The following is an 18,246-nucleotide window of genomic DNA, read 5'->3' as shown; positions in this document are numbered from 1 at the left end:
CCAGGAGATCCAGACCAGCCTAGGCAACAGGACGAAACCCCATCTCTACAAAAAGATACAAAAATTAGGACTGGGCACAGTGGCTCACACCTGTAATCCCAACACTTTGGGGGGGTGAGGTGGGTGGATCACCTGAGGTCAGGAGTTCGAGACCAGCCTGGCCAACATGGCAAGACCCCATCTCTACTAAAAATATAAAAATTAGCCGGGCAAGGTGGCAGGTGGCTGTAATCCCAGCTACTGAGGAGGCTGAGGTGGGAGAATTGCTTGAACCCGGGAGGTGGAGGTTGCAGTGAGCCAAGATCGTGCCACTGCACTCCAGCCTGGGCAACAGAGCAAGCCTCCATGGGGTCGGACAAAAATAGCTGGCAGTGGTGGTGCACACCTGAAATCCTAGCTACTCCAGAGGCTGATGCAGGAGAATTACTTGAACCTGCGAGGTGGAAGTTGCAGTGAGCTGAGATTGCAACACTGCGAGACTCTGTTTCAAAAAAAAAGTACGTGGGCTTGGTGGCATGCACCTATAGTCCCAGCTACTCAGGAGACCAAGGTGGGAGAATCCTTCGAACCTGGAAGTTCAAAACTGACCCAAGCAATATAGTAACACCTCGTCTCTACAAAACAAAACTTAGAAAGTTAGTCGTGTGGTGGCACGCACCAGCGAGAGGATCAATTGATAGAGACCCTGCCTCAAAACAATAACAACAACAACAAAACAGACAAGACAGTGCTCAGTGTTTACACAGTGTTGTGGGCAGTATTAATTTACAAACAGTCACGCTGGAAAAACTTACAGTTCATGGTGTATTGGGTAGACTACACAGAAAGGTCTTGCCTCTGCAAGAGGGAATAATTAAGCCCCAGGCTGGGTACTGCTCCACACTCAACAAATCATAGATGCGACAACCAAACATCAGGCTGTTTCCAAGTAACTTAAATGCATCCCAGAACAAAGTTCAAGTTGATTTATAAGAACAAAAAATGGGTCGGGCACAGTGACTCACACCTTAATCCTAGCACTTTGGGAGGCCAAGGCAGGTGGATCGTGAGGTCAAGAGATGGAGACCATCCTGGACAACATAGTGAAACCCCATCTCCACTAAAAATACAAAAATTAGCCGGGTGTGGTGGCGTGTGCCTATAATCCCAGCTACTCGGGAGGCTGAGGCAGAAGAAACACCTGAAGCCAGGAGGCGGAGGTTTCAGTGAGCCAAGATTGTGCTACTAACCTCAAGCCTAAGCGACAGAGGATGACTCAATCTCAAAAAAAAAAAAAAAAAAAAAATACAGAGACAAACACTACTCAGCAAATAAAAGTTGTAAAAGAAATGAATCATTGAGCTGATCACAGTGGCTCACATCTGTAATCCCAGCACTTTGGGAGGCTGAGGCAAATGGATCACTTGAGGTCAGGAGTGAGACCAGCCTGGTCAATATGGCGCAACCCCATCTCTATCAAAAATACAAAAATTAGCCAGGCGTGGTGGCACGTCCCTGTAATCCCAGCTACTAGGAGACTGAGGCAGGAGAATCGCTTGAACCCAGGAGGCAGACGTTGCAGTGAGCCAAGATCACACCATTGCACTCCTGCCTGGACAACAGAGCAAGATTGTTTCAAAAAAAAAAAAAAGAGAAATGAAGTGAATCACTGAGTTATACACTGAATGAACCATTAACAGATACACTGTGTTCGTAGACTGGAATACTTTATATTGTTAAGATATAAATTCTCTCCAATTTCATTGATGTATTCAACAAAGTTTTGGCCAGGCACAGTGGCTCACGCTGTAATCCTAGCACTTTGGGAGGCCGAGGCAGGCAGATCACCTGAGGTCAGGAGTTCGAGACCACCCGGCCAACATGGTAAAACCCGATCTCTACTAAAAATACAAAAATTAGCCAGGAAGGGTGGCGCACGCCTGTAGCCCCAGCTACTCGGGAGGCTGAGGCAGGAGAATTACTTGAACCCGGGAGACAGAGGTTGCAGTGAGTCAAGATCACACCACTGCACTCTAGCCTGGGCGACAGAGCAAGACTCGGTCTCAAAACAAAACAAACACGGGCCTGAATGGGAAAGGGGATGCAAAAAAAATAATAATTAGTTAATGAAAAGAAACATGGGCCATATATACTATAGGATGTAACCTTTTTCAAACCTTTAACCAGTTTGGAAACCAAAAGTCAGAAAATTTATAGTCTACCATGGACAAAATGGAAACAAGAATCAGCTGGAGGGTAAAGGATTATAACTTCACTTCCTGCAACCATCTGCTATAGTACATTTCATTCTGGGAGCCCTTCACTAACAAATTTCTTATAATCCTGTTGCCCTTCCCCATTTACAGTTGTTTATATGAAAAGACAGACAACCATAAACAAGTTTTTAAAAAAGTCTTGAAATGGAAAACATTTCCGTAACTGTATAGACAACACAGTAGTCTGAAAACCACCTAAACAAAGGAAGAAATGAAACTCCTTAAGCTACAAAAACTCACCAAATGAGTCAACCATATTACACCTTAATGACAAAAAGAATTAAGCAAAAACAGGAAATAAAATCTTTTATTTTGTTATCTTTAGGGATACCTTTACAACATCTTAACCTTGAATAATTTTCTAGCACGGTGAAATTAATTCCTGTCAGGAGCTGCAGTTTCACCCACATGAATTACCGCTACTCTTAAATGTAAAGCAAGTTTGGCTAGTCAACTATTTTTATAATGTTGCTAGAAAGACTCACAAATCCCCATAATATAAAAATATGTGTGCGGCTTTAAAGACTCACAGAAGTCTTACAAACATGGACACAATGCAACACTGGCTCAGGAAAAACTTGTGGAAAGGAACTGCCATGAGGTGCACTGAAAGGATATGGGACATCAGCCACTGTCCTGAGCCCTGAGTTGTCACTACTAGCAAACGAAGTTGAAAAGGAGAGCAGCCACGACCAGTCTCCATATTCCTAGGTATCAAGAAAGGGGCAGAGTGAACTGAGGCTTCAGGTGACCATTTTCCAACTTCCTGGCTGCAAGGGACAACTGAAAATGCATGCCACTAGCACAACTCTAGAGAAGCCTCCAGTGGCACCCACTTCCCTTGTATGTCAAGGCTTCTGTGTTAACGTGAAAGTCCTCCAGGGGGCCCAGTCAAAGCTACTGTTTTCTGCGTATCTTATGATCTGTAGGGGCTGTTACTCATTTAATCACTACAAAAACCCTCAACACAGGAAGGGTAATAAGGTAGAAAGTACTAATGAGTCCCTTGTAAAGATGAAGGCTCAACAAGGTTAATTTATCTGCCCCATAATGCCAAATTATACAAACATATAACAAAATGCAGTATAATATTTATCTTATCCAAAATAAATGTTAAGTAGATAAACAAAACATACAAAAGAATCATTTAGAGGACAGGATACTAATCCAGTTAGGTGACCTTAGACCTAACCAAGGACTCAACCAAAAAATAGAGAGGGTTTAAACAGATTACATATAAGGTCCTCACAGGTCTAAAATTCTGTGATTTGGAATGCTAAATGAAAAATACTTGGGACTACCTAAATATAGAGGCAATATATTAAGTTAAAAGCACTAGTTAGAAATAGAAGTAGTGGAGGCCGGGTGTGGTGGCTCATGCCTGTAATCCCAGCACTTTGGGAGGTGAAGGCGGCTGGATCACGAGGTCAGGAGATGGAGACCATTCTAACACACTGAAACCCCGTCTCTAATAAAAATACAAAAAATTAGCCAGGTGTGGTGGCAATAGTCGCAGCTACTCAGGAGGCTAAGGCAGGAGAATCGCTTGAACCTGGAGGAAGGTGGGGGTTGCAGCGAGCCAAGATCACGCCACTGCACTCCAGCCTGGGCAAGAGAGCAAGACTCCATCTCAAAAAAAAAAAAAGAAAGAAAGAAATAGAAGTGTAGCAAAAAGATCCGGAATTCAGTGCATGTACACTATACTTCAATAAAAATATATTTTTTAAAAAAGATAACTTGGCCAGCCACAGTAGTTCATGCCTGTAATCCTAACACTTTGGGAGGCTAAAGTGGGCAGATCGCTTCACCCCAGGAGTTCAAGACCAGCCTGGGCAACATGGCAAAACCCTGTCTCTACAAAAGGATACAAAAATTAACCAGACACGATGGCACGCAACTGTAGTCCCAGCTACTCAGGAGGCTGAAGCAGGAGGATCAGTTGAGCCTGGGAGACAGAGGTTGCAGTAAGCTGAGATGGTGCCACTGCACTCCAGCCTGAGTAACAGAGCAAGATCCCATCTCAAAAAAAAAAAAAAGGTAACAGCCGGGTGAGGTGGCTCATACCTGTAATCCCAGCACTTTGGGAGGCTAAGGTGGGCGGAGACCAGCCTGGCCAACATGGTAAAACCCATCTCTACTAAAAATACAAAAATTAGCCAGGCGTGGTAGTGCACGCCTGTAATCCCAGTAACTCAGTAGGCTGAGGCAGGAGAATTGCTTGAACCCGGGAGGCAGAGGTTACAGTGAGCCAAGATCACACCACTGCACTCCAGTCTGGGCAACAAAGCAAGACTCTGTCTCCAAAAAAAAAAAGATAACTTGTGGAAAATTTTAGATTAGCTACCTCAACTATAAAAATGATTTCCATTCTGTAAGTCCACAGACAGCAAAAAAAAAAAAAAAAAATTAGGATTTTCAATCAACTAGTCACACGAAAATATACAACGTGAGCCTGTATTCTTCCAGACCACAAATTAAGCCACACAATTACAGAAGTAAAGCAAACACAAAGGCTTTCTAAAAAGCTTAAGAACATCTAATTGCTGGATTGCCTCATTTAATGATCAATAAGCAATGTGACATCAATTTTAAAGTAGTAATGGCCGGGCGCGGTGGCTCAAGCCTGTAATCCCAGCACTTTGGGAGGCCGAGACGGGCGGATCACGAGGTCAGGAGATCGAGACCATCCTGGCTAACACGGTGAAACCCCGTCTCTACTAAAAAACACAAAAAACTAGCCGGGAGAGGTGGCGGGCGCCTATAGTCCCAGCTGCTTGGGAGGCTGAGGCAGGAGAATGGCTTAAACCCAGGAGGCGAAGGTTTCAGTGAGCCAAGGTCGCGCCATTGCACTCCAGCCTGGGAGAAAAGAGCGAAATTCCATTTCAAAAAAAGAAAAAAGATAAACCTAAGCACTTAAAATTTTAGGAGTTTGATTCAAGAATCAGGCAGTGCCAGACGGCGGGTGGTTTGGAGCCCAAGGGGAAAGCTTGTATAAGGTGCACACCGAAGCAAGGCAAAGAAAGCATTTGAGGCCGGGCGCGGTGGCTCAAGCCTGTAATCCCAGCACTTTGGGAGGCCGAAACGGGCAGATTACGAGGTAAGGAGATCGAGACCATCCTGGCTAACACGGTGAAACCCCGTCTCTACTAAAAAAAATACAAAAAACTAGCCGGGCGAGGTGGCGGGCGCTTGTAGTCCCAGCTACTCGGGAGGCTGAGGCGGGAGAATGGCACAAACCCGGGAGGCGGAGCTTGCAGTGAGCTGAGATCCGGCCACTGCACTCCAGCCCGGGCTACAGAGCAAAGACTCCGTCTCAAAAAAAAATAAATAAATAAAGTAGTAATATAGTACTTGCTTTGTTTACAAAAAATATAAACCATTAACATTCAGAAGACCAGATCAATAAGAAAATGTATATCATAAAACATAATTAACTTGTCAAATAATAAACCTTTGTAATATTTACAGTTGATAATAATCTGGTTAATGCGACACAAACTTGCCATAATTGCCAATTACAAAATGTCTCTTACAAAAATAAAAACTCTATAAAATAGCAAGAGAAAAATGTCCTTTTAAATGAAAGTTGATTACTTTAATGCTGTGATAAAAAAATAGATTTTATGCCAACTCCAATCAAGGGGTAACAGCTGGCTAGAAAGGACCAAGTGTGCCCAAGGGCAGAGTAAGGACTCAGTATCTTGGTTGGGCCCTGGCTGCAAAAGGAGAGTAGCAGGCTGACTGAGGTCTATGTGCCTACACACTTCACAGACTAAGAAACAAAAAGCCATGGGCTATGTTCTCAAAATGTAAAATGTTATAAAAAAATACAACACACATCTTAAAAATCAACTATGTTTAGCTTTATTCCTAATAAAATTTGGACTAAAGTACAAAATTAGAAACAAGAAAAAGTTTTTCAAATGTCAGGATGACCTTTTATTGTTCTGTTCTTTTCCCTCCTCTCTTTAGTATTTCTCTTGGAAGTATTAAGATTTCAAAAAATGGGCAGAATGAATCACAGACAGATGCTTTCAGAAACTTGGATGAAGACATATATAATGTAAGATGGACTTCACTTACATGTACAGTAAAACGGACTTACATGTAAAAGCATTTAGAGTAAGTGTCTGGTATTATTAGCTCCTACTATTATTGTTAAATCATTATTATAACTTTTTACTAAGTTATAAGTTACTAAGTAAAAAGTTACAATAATAATTTTTAAAGTTTTTTCCAGTCCTATGTGATCTGAAAAAATATATATACACACCAATACCATTTACTTAAACATGGGAAGGTAGAGGACAAGGAAAGAAGAAAATCTAAGTGAAATGTATTTCCTTGTTCTAATAGGAGAAGTAGCCACGGAAAAATGTAAGGTTAAACACGTCAGTTTACAATTAGGAATATCTGCTTTACTTCCTTTATTGGAGTAACTAAAGGTTTCTTTTACTTTTTCCCCCCACAAATTAATTTAGCAAAAGTTAAATTCAAAATAGGCAAAGAATATAAACAGTTCACAGAAAAGGACATACATATGGCCTTTTAAAAATATAAAAAGATGTTCCACTTCACTCATAAGAAATTTAAGATACAATCCCACCAAGGAACCATTTTTAATCTGTAAGATTAGTAAAGATTTAAAAACTTAATCCTAGACCTCGTGTGGTGTGGCTCATGCCTATAATCCCGGCACTTTGGGAGTCTGAGTTGGGTGGATCACCTGAGGTCAGGAGTTCGAGAGCAGCCTGGCCAACATGGTGAAACCCTGTCTCTACTAAAAACACAAAAAATTAGCCAGGCATGGTAGTGCACACCTGTAATTCCAGCTATTCAGGAGATTGAGGCATAAGAATCGCTTGAGCCCGGGAGGCAAAGGTTGCTATGAGCCGAGATCATGTCATTGCCTCAGCCTGGGGCTGTCTTTTTTTTTTTTTTTTTTTTAGTAGTCTTGCTCTGTCGCTGAGCTGAGTCTTGGTGCGGCCCGATCTCGGCTCACTGCAAGCCTCGCCTCCGGTTCCGCGCCATTCTCCTGCCTCAGCCTCGACGCTGGGACTACAGGCGCCATGCACCTGGCCCGGCTAGTTTTTGTGTTTTTAGTAGAGGCGGGGTTTCACCCGGGTTAGCCAGGATGATCTCGATCTCCTGACCTGCGTGATCCATGCGTGCCGACCTCTAAAGTGCTGGGATTACGGCGACACAGCGCCCGGCCAAGGGGCTCTGTCTTAAAAGGGCGAGGCTGTGACGGCTCCACGCCTGTAATCCCAACTGAAGAGCAGGCGAGAGGAAGGCAGTCTAAGGTCAGAGATGAGACCATGGTGAAACCCCGTCTCTACAAAAATAGAAAAAAAATTAGCGGAGGCGCCAGTGGGCGCCTGTAGTCCCAACTTGGGAGGCTGAGGCAGGAGAATGGTGAACCGGAGGCCAGACTTGCAGTGGCTTGAGATTGTCACACACTCCAGCCCTGGGCAACAGAGAAGGCCGAACTCCGTCTCAAAAAAAAAAAAAAAAGGCGGGGGGTGGGCCTGGCACTGTGGCTCCCTCCTAGCACTTTGGGAGGCTGAGGTAGGTGGATTATCTGAAGTCAGGAGTTCAAGACCAGCCTGGCTAACATGGTGAAACCCCATCTCTACTAAAAATACAAAAATTAGCCAGGCGTGGTAGTGTGCACCTGTAATCCCAGCTACTCGGGAGACTGAGGCAGGAGAATCGCTTGAACCTGGGAGGCAGAAGTTGCAGTAAGCCAAGATCATGCCACTGCACTCCAGCCTGGGCAACAAAGGGAGACTCCATCTCAAAAAAAAAAAAAAAAAAAAACTTAATCCTATACTGGTAAGAGTCGAAGGAGGAAATGGGCACTCATTCATTGCTGGTAGGTGTAAACTGGAACAATATCTGAGGCAATTAATTTGGTAATATCTGTCAAAATCACAATGCATAAAACCATTTATTTTTTATAGAGAAAAATAAACGGGGTCTTGCTATGTTGCCCAGGCTGCTGAAATGTAGTGGCTATTCACAGGTTCCACTGTAGTGTACAGAGCAAAACGCCATCTCAATAAATAAAGAAATAAAGACTCCATCTCAATAAATAAATAAAGATAGATGCCATAGTCCTCCGAGTACTAAATGACATATATACTCACCCACCACATGACATTTAAGTCAACAGCAAACCACAAATATGAACAACAGTCCCATAAGGTTATAATGAAGCTGAAAAACTCCAACTGCCCAGTGACACTATAGTGGTAATGTCATGGCACAAAGCATGACTCCCATGTCTGTGATGATACTGGTATAAACAAACCTACTGTATTGCCCATCAAATAAATGTACAGCACATACAATTATGTACAGTACTAACACTTGACATAGATAATTACTATGTTACTGATTTATGTATTTATTATACTATACTTTTTTTTTTTTTTTTTTTTTGACACAGAGTCTTGCTCTGTCACCCAGGCTGGAGTGCAGTAGCACGATGTTGGTCAGGCTGGTCTCAACTTCCTGACCTCAAGTGATCCGCCTGCCTCGGCCTCCCACAGTGCTGAGAATACAGGTATGAGCCACTGCATTTGGCCAATATACTATACTTTTTATTGTTGTTTTAATTTAATTTTATTTTATTTTGAGATAGAGTCTCACTCTGTTGCCAAGGCTGGAGTGCAGTGACATGATCTCGGCTCACTGCAACCACCACCTCCTGGGTTCAAGCAATTCTCCTGCCTCAGTCTCCCAAGTAGCTGGGATTACAGGTCCATGCCACCCCACCCAGCTAACTTTTGTATTTTTTAGTAGAGACAGGGTTTCACCATGTTGGCCAGGCTGGTCTTGAACTCCTGACCTCAACTGATCCCTCCACCTCAGCCTCCCAAAGTGGTAGGATTACAGACGTGAGCCACCACACCTGTCCTATTTTTGTCTTAGGGTGTATTCTTTCTACTTACTAAGGAAAAAAGGTTAACTGTAAAACAGCCCCAGACAGGTCCTTCAGAAGGTATTCCAAAAGAAGGAATTGTTATCAAAGATGACAGCTCCGTGTGTGTGAGTGTTCCTGAAGACCTTCCAGGGGGACAAGATGTGGACTAAGAAGACAGTGATACTGATGATCCTGACCCTGTGTAGACCTAAGCTAACATATGTTTATGTTTGCATTGTCAATAAAAAAGTTTAAAAAGTGAAAATGACTTTTTTTGACACAGGGTCTCCATCTGTACACCAGGCTTGAGTGCACTGGTGCAAACACAGCTCACTGCAGCCTCAAACTCCCAGGCTCAAGCAATACTCCTGCCTAAACCTCCCGAGCAGCTGGGACCACAGGTGCATGCCGCCACACCCAGCTAATTTTTAAATATTTTGTAGAGACGGAGTCTTGTTATGTTGCTCAAGCTGGTCTTAAACTCCTGAGCTCAAGTGATCCTCCCATCTCAACCTCCCAAAGTGCTGGGATTACAGGTACGAGCTGCTATGCCCAGCCATAAATGAATTGTTTTTTGTTTGTTTGTTTTTTGAGATAGAGTCTCACTCTGTCTCCCAGTCTAGAGTGCAGAGGCATGATCTCAGCTCACTGCAACCTCTGCCTCCTGGGCTCAACCAATCCTCCTGCCTCAGTCTCCCTAGTAGCTGGGACTACAGGTATATACCACCAAACCTGGCTAATTTTTATATTTTTAGTAGAAACACGGTTTCACAATGTTGCCCAGGCTGGTCTCCAACTCCTGGGCTCAAGCAATCTGCCTGCCTCAGCCTCCCAAAGTGCTGGGATTACAGGCGTGAGCCACTGCACCTGGCCAAATGAATTTTTCTTAATAGGAAAAAAGCTTAAGGCCAGGCGCGATGGCTCATGCCTGTAATCCCAGCACTTTGGGAGGCCAAGGTGGGTGGATCACAAGGTCAGGAGATAGAGACCATCCTGGCCAACATGGTGAAACCCCATCTCTACTAAAAATACAAAAACTAGCTGGGCATGGTGGTGTGCACCTGTAATCCCAGCTGCATGGGAGGCTGAGGCAGGAGAATTGCTTGAACCTGGAAGGCGGAGATTGCAGTGAGTCGAGATTGTGCCACTGCCCTCCAGCCTGGGCTACTGAGCGAGACTCCGTTTAAAAAAACAAAAATAAAAAATAAATAAAAGAAAAGAAAAAGAAAAAAAGCTTATAGAATAAGGATATAATGAAAGAAAATATTTTTGTACAGCCGTTCAATGTGTTTGTGTTTTAAGTTGTTATTACAAGAGTCAAAAAGCTAAACAAAATTAAAAGGTTTATGAAGTTAAAAACTTACAATAAATTGGGTTAATTTATTATTGAAGGAAAACTTTTCCATAAATTTAGTATTGCCTAAGTGTACAGTGTTTACAAAGCCTACAGTGGTGTACAGTATGTACTAGGCCTTCACTTCCTACCACCACTCAGTCACTGACTCACTTCAAGGCCTGGAATCTCCATTCATGGTAAGTGTCCTACACAGGTGTATCACTTTTTATCCTTTCTACTGTATTTTTACTGTACTCGTTCTATGTTTAAATATGTTTAGACACACAAATACCCGGCCGGGCGCGGTGGCTCAAGCCTGTAATCCCAGCACTTTGGGAGGCCGAGGCAGGCGGATCACGAGGTCAGGAGATCGAGACCATCCTAGCTAACACGGTGAAACCCTGTCTCTACTAAAAAATACAAAAAAACTAGCCGGGCGAGGTGGCGGGCGCCTGTAGTCCCAGCTACTCGGGAGGCTGAGGCAGGAGAATGGCGTGAACCTGGGAGGTGGAGCTTGCAGTGAGCTGAGATCCGGCCACTGCACTCCAGCCTGGGCGACAGAGCGAGACTCCGTCTCAAAAAAAAAAACAAATACCCAAAATTGGGTAACAACTGCATACAGTATTCAATACAGTAATAAACGTACAGATGTGCACCCTAAGAACAATAGGCTACACTACATAGCCTAGGTGTGTAATAGGCTATACCATCTAGGTTTGTGTAAGTACACTCTATGATGTCCACACATAGACAAAAATTGCCTAACAACGCATCTCTCAGAAACATATCCTTGTCACAAGGCAATGATGGCCATGCTCTGCAGACTGCTCGATAGCAAACGATGAAAAATACCCTAATCCTCTACCAGTACACTGTGGTCAAATTACAGTACATCAAAGTGTGGAATAACATGCAGTCATGAAAACTGTAACACAGTTTAAAAAAGAGCAAACATGCGGGCAGATCACTTGAGGTCAGGAGTTCAAGAGCAGTCTGGCCAATGTGGTGAAACCCTGTCTCTATTAAAAATACAAAAATTAGCCAGGTGTAGTGGTGCACACCTGTAGTCCCAGCTACTCAGGAGGCTGAGGTCGGAGAAGTGCTTCAACTGGGGAGGCGAAGGTTGCAGTGAGCCGAGATTACGCCATTGCACTCCAGTCTGGGCGACAGAGCTAGCGAGACTCCGTCTCAAAAAAAAAGCAAACGTGAAAAAAAGCAAGCCCAGTTTCTTAGTCCATTTTGTGTTGCTGAAAAGGAATACTTGAAGCTGGGTAATCTACAAAGCAAAAAGGTTTATTTGCCTCACAATTCTCATGGCTGTAAAGTTCATGACTGGGCATCTGCATCTGATGAGGGAATCAGGCTGCTTTCAGTCATGGTAGAAGGTGAAGAGGAACCAATATGCGGCGATCACATGGCAAGAAAGGAAGCAAGGTTGGAGGTGTGCTGGTTCTTTTTAAAAACCAGCTCTCTAGGGAACTAACAAAGTGAAAAGTCACATCGACTCCAGGGAGGCATTAATTTAATCCATTCAAGAGGAATCTGGCCGGGCGCGGTGGCTCAAGCCTGTAATCCCAGCACTTTGGGAGGCCGAGACGGGCGGATCACGAGGTCAGGAGATCGAGACCATCCTGGCTAACACGGTGAAACCCCGTCTCTACTAAAAAATACAAAAAACTAGCCGGGCGAGGTGGCGGGCGCCTGTAGTCCCAGCTACTCGGGAGGCTGAGGCAGGAGAATGGCCTAAACCCGGGAGGCGGAGCTTGCAGTGAGCTGAGATCCGGCCACTGCACCCCAGCCTGGGCGACAGAGCGAGATTCTGTCTCAAAAAAAAAAAAAAAAAAAAAAAAGAGGAATCTACTCCTATGACCCAACCATCTCCCATTAGGCCCCACCTCCAACACTGGGGATCAGATCTCAACATGAGTTTGGAGGGCACAACATCCAAACCACAGCACGCAGGAAAAGGGCTATAGTATACCGAAAGTCTTCAAAAGATGAACCTGTCGTCTCTTGGGTGTATAAGACATTCTAAGGGGTACACAGAAACATAGGTTTAAGATCAACACCCACATGCTCCTACTGATCTGCCTGAGAACTAGCACAAGATCAAGGCATCAGACTGATCTCCTGTCATCTCCACTTCCCACAACTGCCATTCTCTTATATACAGGCATCTCCTCTCAACCACCCTAAATCTTACTGCAGAACTTGCGTGGAACATGGGGAGTAAAAACCTCCAAGATACCAAACAAAGGGACCACTGGTGACAAAAGAGAAATACAATACAAGTCTCTGAGAGGCCTCTAACCCAGACATCAAAAAGTTCCACAGTAGGGTTTTGTGTCCTATACATGCTTCAGCCTGGGCAACATGGTGAAACTTGTCTCTACTAAAAATACAAAATTTAGCCAGGCATGGTGGCACACACCTATAATCCTAACTACTCCAGAAGCTGAAGCAGGAGAATCGCCTGAACCTGGGAGGCAGAGGTTGCAGTGAGCCTAGATGGCACCACTGCACTCCAGCCTAGGTGAAAGAGCAGGACTCCGTCTCACAAAAACAAAAATCCAAAAAGAAGTGGTTACCTTACAGATGTATGCTACTCATTTATTAAAATTGGAAAAAAGGAGTCAGACTTTCTGGCAGAAAGTCAGTGTTATTTATTTAGCTGCCTAGTTTGTCAGTGAAGACTGGCTTTGCCATTAAGGTTACTGGTGTTAATTTTCCACAACTGAACAAATTAAATCCACAGTTCCAACAATTAGATGAAAATATATTTAAATAGTTTATAATTATATTAAAATTTGCATCATGTATTTAAATACATATTTAAGTATGTACATGATCTAAGAGTTAAACATTTACCAGACACAAATTTAAAATACAAAGGTATATTTAAATGAACATTACTTCATTACTTCAACTTTCCCAAACCTTTGAGTATACTGGTTGAAATAAGGTGCCTATATTGTTTTATGTGTCAAACTATCTAAACTACAGTACCTAGTTATTCAATCAAAATCTAACTTAGATATTATTATGAAAATATTTTGTAGATATGAGTAACATCAGCTGACTTGAAGTTAAGAAGACTGGCCTCCATAATTAGGGTGGGCCTCATCCAATCAGTAAAAGGCCCTAAGTGCAAAACTAAGGCTTCCCTGAAGAAGAAACGTCCACCTGACAGAGAGCCCCCCTGTGGATATCAGACTTGCCTGGCCAGCCCCAGCAATTATGTAAGCCAGTTCCTTGCAAAAAAAAAAATCTCTTTATATGTATATAAACCCGTTGAAAATTTTATGTAGTGTATATAAATTTATTTATAATACATATATTATAATACATACAATATTCATGTGTATACATGCATACATATGTGTCTGTATATTTATACACATACATAAACTCCATCTGGTTCTCTTTCTCTGGTAAAACCCTAATTGATTCAGAGTCCTTATAGGTGAATGGTAAGAAGTATAATTAATAATCTTTTGTTAGGTCTCAGTAAAACCTTTTTACTTTGCTTCTCAGAAAATGAGAATGCAAAGGGCCCTAATGACTTGTTAAAAAACCTAAACCTCTTCCATGTGTGCTGGTTTCAAATTATCTGCTTCTAGCAAAACTAAAAGAGGACCTAATTGAATTGACAGCTGCTAAATCATTAAAAATCCTTTATTGTCAATGACCGCTATATGCTTTTTCAAACACAGTTGAGAACAACAAAGAACTGAGACCCTTATAAGCTCTAAGGGCAGAGATTTCGGTAGCTTTGTTCACCACTCATCACCAGTACTTAGTAGAATGTCCAGTACGCAGCCGGAACTCAAAATACATTTGGTAAATGAATACATAAGCAGAACTCCACAATTCTGATCTACCTACTTACATGTAAAAATTGTGTTACAATCTACATGAATATAAATCAAACATGAAGAACAGAATGAAAGCTAAACCTGTCTCATTCTAGCAATGATGTATATTATTTCAAGGATTCATTAAGCTAATTGGAAAGGAAGTCCACTAAGCTTAAGATTTCCTATGAAAATGTCACACTTTTAGTTTTACTAATTATCAAAAATTTTACAATGTATACTGTAATTATAAAAATCCAAAGAAAAATGTTAAGACTCTGAGTCTTATGAACTCAGAAAATGTAAATAGTTTTTACATTTTAATTTACATATGCATTTCTGTTGCAGTGATTCACAAGATGATTAATACAATTTGCAAGCATAAAAAACATTAGGTTAGTACACCAGGCACACCTGTAACCCCAGCACCTTAGGAAGCTGAGGTGGGCAGATCACTTGAGGCCAGGAGTTCAAGACCAATCTATCCAACATGGCAAAAATCCGTCTCTACAAAAAATGCAAAAATTAGCTGGGTGTGGTGGCGCACACATGTGATCCCAGCTACTCGGGTGGCTAAAGCAGGAGAATAACTTGAATCCCTACGTCGAGAGGCAGAGGTTGCAGCGAGCTGAGATTCTGCCACTGCACTTCAACCTGAGTGACAGCCAAACTCTGTCTCAAAAAAACAAACAAACAAATAAATGAATAAATAAAGGAAGGGAAAATCAAGAGAAAAAAAGAGAAAACATTCTAATCCGCTATCATTTTTGAAAAAACCTGGGCCGGGCACGGTGGCTCATGCCTGTAATCCCAGCACTTTGGGAGGCCAAGGCAGGTGGATCACGAGGTCAGGAGATCGAGATCATCCTGGCTAACATGGTGAAACCCCGTCTCTACTAAAATACAAAAAATTAGCTGGGCATGGTGGTGCACACCTGTAGTCCCACCTACTTGGGAGGCTGAGGCAGGGGAATTGCTTGAACCCGGGAGGTGGAGGTTGCAGTGAGCTGTTATCACGCCACTGCACTCCAGCCTGGAGACAGTGAGACTCTGTCTTTAAAAAAAAAAAAAAAAAAAAGTTTAAGAAAAAAACCTGTTGCAGAGGAAAGAACGTGTATATACACTTTTGTATGTATTTTCTTTCATACACAAGAATTCTCATTGGAAAAGACACCAGAAGCTAGTAATAATAATGACTTGTCAGGGAGAACTGGGTTTTGGGGGGTCCTGATATAGGGAGCTTTTGCACTGAATACATTTTTGTATCTTTTAAATGTTTACTCATTCAAACGTTAACTTATATTTTGGGAGGCAGGGTCTTGTTCTGTCACTCAGGCTGGAGTGAGTGGCGCAATCACAGCTTACTGCAGCCTCAACCTTCAGAGATCTGTATTAATGTTTTATTTTTTATTTTACTTTAATTTTTTTTTTTTTTTTTTTTTCTGAGACTGAGTCTCGCTCTGTTGCCCAGGCTGGAGTGCAGTGGCGAGATCTTGGCTCACTGCAAGCTTTGCCTCCCGGGTTCAGGCCATTCTCCTGCCTCAGCCTCCCGAGTAGCTGGGACTATAGGCGCCAGCCACGATGCCCGGCTAATTTTTTTTGTATTTTTAGTAGAGTCGGGGTTTCACCGTGTTAGCCAGGAAGGTCTCGATCTCCTGACCTCGTGATCCACCCACCTCGGCCTCCCAAAGTGCTGGGATTACAGGCGTGAGCCACTGCACCCGGCCTATTTTGCTTTAATTTTTTTGAGATAGAGTCTCACTGTGTCACCGAGGCTGGAATGCAGTGACACGATCTTGGCTCACTGCAACCTCCGCCTCCCGGGTTCAAGGCATTGTCCTGCCTCAGCCTCCTGAGTAGCTAGGATTACAGGTGCCTGCCACCACACCCGACTAATTTTTGCATTTTACTTTTTTTTTGAGATGGAGTCTCGCTGCGTCGCCAGGCTGGAGTACAGTGGCACAATCTCAGCTCACTGCAACCTCTGCCTTCCAGATTCAAGTGATTCTCTTGCCTCAGCCTCCCAAATAGCTGGGACTATAGGCACGTGCCACCATACCCAGCTAATTTTTGTATTTTTAGTAGAGACAGGGTTTCACCATGTTGGCCAGGATGGTCTCGAACTTCTGACCTCGTGATCCGCCTGCCTCAGTCTCCCAAAGTGCTGGGATTACCGGCGTGAGCCACCGTGCCCAGCCAATTTTTGTATTTTTCCTAGAGATGGGTTTTTGCCATGTTGGTCCTGGCCTCAAGTGATCTACCTGCCTCGGCCCCCCAAAGTGCTAGGAGCCACCATGCCCAACCAATGATCTCTGTGTGTGTGTGTGTGTGTGTTTTCCTTCCTTGTACCGGTTTTTTGAAATTTCTTTTTTTTTTCTTGCTTTTAGATATGAGGTCTTGCTGTGTTGCCCAGGCTAGTCTCCAACTCCTGGACTCAAGTGGTCCTCCTGCCTTGGCCTCCAAAAGTGCTTGGATTACAGGCGTGAGCCACTGTCCCCGGCCTAAATTTTCTTTCTTTCTTTTTTTTTTTTTGAGACGGAGTTTCGCTCCTGTTGCCCAGGCTGGAGTGCAACGGTACGATCTCAGCTCACTATAACCTCCACCTCCCGGGTTCAAGCAATTCTGCCTCAGCCTCCCAAGCAGCTGGGATTACAGGTGTGTGCCACCATGCCCATCTAATTTTGTATTCTTAATAAAGACAGGGTTTCACCATGTTGGTCAGGCTGGTCTTGAACTCCTGACCTCAAGTGATCCACCCACCTCGGCTCCCAAAGTGCCGGGATTAGAGGCGTGAGCCACTGCGCCCAGCCCTAAATTTTCTTTTTATTTGTCAGGAAGTTATTCATCGTTTGTAATTTTTTTTTTTAAGAGACACAGGTGTCACTCTATTGCCCAGGCTGGAATGCAATTGCTCAGTCATAGCTCATTCCAACCTTGAAATACTGGACTCAAGTGATTCTCCTATCTCACTCTCCTCTGTAGGTAGAACTGTAATTATATATAACTAAATAAATAAAATAAAATACAGGATGGGGCCATGTAAAGTGGCTCATGCCTCTAATCCGAGCATTTTGGGAGGCCAAGGCAGGTGGATCACTTGAGGTGAGAAGTTCGAGACCATGCTGGCCAACACGGCAAAACCCAGTCTCTACAAAAATACAAAAATTAGCCAAGAGTGGTGGCGTGCACCTGTTGTTCCAGCTACTCAGAAGGCTGAGGCAGGCGAATCACTTGAACCCACAAGGCGGAGGTTGCAGGGAGCCGAGACTGCACCACTGCACTCCAGCCTAGGTGACAGAGTGAAACTCTGTCTCAAAAAGAAAGAAAAAAAGAATCTGGGCCGGGCGCGGTGGCTCAAGCCTGTAATCCCAGCACTTTGGGAGGCCGAGACGGGCGGATCACGAGGTCAGGAGATCGAGACCATCCTGGCTAACACCGTGAAACCCCGTCTCTACTAAAAATACAAAAAACTAGCCGGGCGAGGTGGCGGGCGCCTGTAGTCCCAGCTACTTGGGAGGCTGAGGCAGGAGAATGGCGTAAACCCGGGAGGCGGAGCTTGCAGTGAGCTGAGATCCGGCCACTGCACTCCAGCCCGGGCTACCGAGCAAGACTCCGCCTCAAAAAAAAAAAAAAAAAAAAAAAAAAAGAAAAAAAGAATCTTCATTTGGTCTTTCATATTGTTACTAAACTCAACTTACAATGTTTTTATTTTTAATAATCTCCCCTTTTCTCATTTTTTTGTTTCTTATTTTTGGCTCTGAACTGACACTATTTATTTTTGTATCTTAACTCTTATGAGGCTGGGCATGGTGGCTCACACCTGTAATCCCAGCACTTTGGGAAGCCAAGGAGAGCAGATCACCTGAGGTCGAG

The 18,246-nt window shown here is 43.5% G+C and overlaps 1 protein-coding gene and 1 long non-coding RNA gene across 11 annotated transcripts in view; one reads left to right on the top strand and one right to left on the bottom strand.

Moving 5' to 3' along the window:
- Positions 1-13,670, top strand: part of LOC108581613 — a 33,949-nt gene extending 20,279 nt beyond the window's left edge. The window contains exons 4-5 of the long non-coding RNA XR_004178389.1: positions 6,228-6,377; positions 13,579-13,670. This is a non-coding gene — a long non-coding RNA (uncharacterized LOC108581613). The remainder of the gene's footprint in view (positions 1-6,227; positions 6,378-13,578) is intronic.
- The window catches only part of MTA3 (metastasis associated 1 family member 3), a 267,138-nt gene that overhangs the window by 152,464 nt on the left and 96,428 nt on the right, over positions 1-18,246 (bottom strand). The gene's annotated exons all lie outside the window — the stretch shown is intronic.

Source organism: Papio anubis, chromosome 14, assembly GCF_008728515.1.
Source record: "Papio anubis isolate 15944 chromosome 14, Panubis1.0, whole genome shotgun sequence".
In the NCBI taxonomy this organism is placed as follows: domain Eukaryota; kingdom Metazoa; phylum Chordata; class Mammalia; order Primates; family Cercopithecidae; genus Papio; species Papio anubis.
Note: the sequence above shows the minus strand (reverse complement) of the source record. Positions and strands in the feature narration are given on the sequence as shown.